The sequence below is a fragment of the Pseudophryne corroboree genome, chromosome 2, assembly GCF_028390025.1.
Source record: "Pseudophryne corroboree isolate aPseCor3 chromosome 2, aPseCor3.hap2, whole genome shotgun sequence".
NCBI lineage: Eukaryota > Metazoa > Chordata > Amphibia > Anura > Myobatrachidae > Pseudophryne > Pseudophryne corroboree.
In genome coordinates, this window is record NC_086445.1 from 374,586,658 (window position 1) to 374,587,546 (window position 889).

At 42.3% G+C, this 889-nt stretch overlaps 1 pseudogene; it reads left to right on the plus strand.

Annotated features, from left to right (window-relative positions):
• The first annotated feature begins 549 nt into the window (after positions 1–549).
• Positions 550–668, plus strand: LOC135054415 (5S ribosomal RNA; annotated as a pseudogene).
• The last annotated feature ends 221 nt before the right edge of the window (positions 669–889 follow it).

Below are 889 nucleotides of genomic sequence, written 5' to 3' on the forward strand. Positions count from 1 at the left end.
TTGTCACCGAAGCCTCTAAAATAACCGAGGCAAGCAGAGGTTCTAGTTGAACCTTTATGGGCTTCTTTGCACAGACATTATCCAATATAGCTGAGCAGATAATGCCAGCTCCTGTATCAGGGATAGGTTACTCTATTAACCCTTACATGCAACATTCATTCTGAGGTTTATCCATCTTGGGAATTGGCAGCCTTTCAACAAAAGCAGGTTGGAAGGCCGGTGGTAAGTAAATCACATAGACATGAACATCTTCCCAGTCTACAAATTTTAGATGAGGATTCATTGGAGGATGAGAACTCATTGCACTTCAGAGGAAGGTCTCAGCTCAGTGGACACACCTGAGCTAATTAGTGCTATGTACGCCATTCTATCCTTAGAAGAGGCAGCAGAGCCTGTATTAAAAACTAAGGCAACTGTGTTTAAACCTTGCAAAACAGCTGATGGAAATTATGCAACAGGTTTGTGTTATGCCCAGTAAGAAGTAAGAATTCCAAGAAATGGAATTCCAATTATTCTTGTCCAGATAGGGACTGTTTAAAAACGGTTATGATCTACAGCCACACCACACTGGACATGCCCAATCTTATCTGATCTTGGAAGCTAAGCAGTGTTGGTCCTGGCTAGTACTTAGATGGTAAACTACCTGGGAATACTAGGAGCTGTGGGTGTTATCAAGAAACACCCTCATTAAAAGTTTGTACCAGCCCATCTTCAGTGGAAACGAAGACCAGGGATTTGCAAGAGGCAATTCAGGAGTTGCTTCAGTCAGGAGTGATAATTCCAGTTCCTCTTGCACAATGAGGACAAGGTTTTTATTCCAACCTGTTTTTAGTCCAGAAGCCAAATGGGTTGTTTCGACCATACTCAATCTCAAAGCGCTGAACAAGTA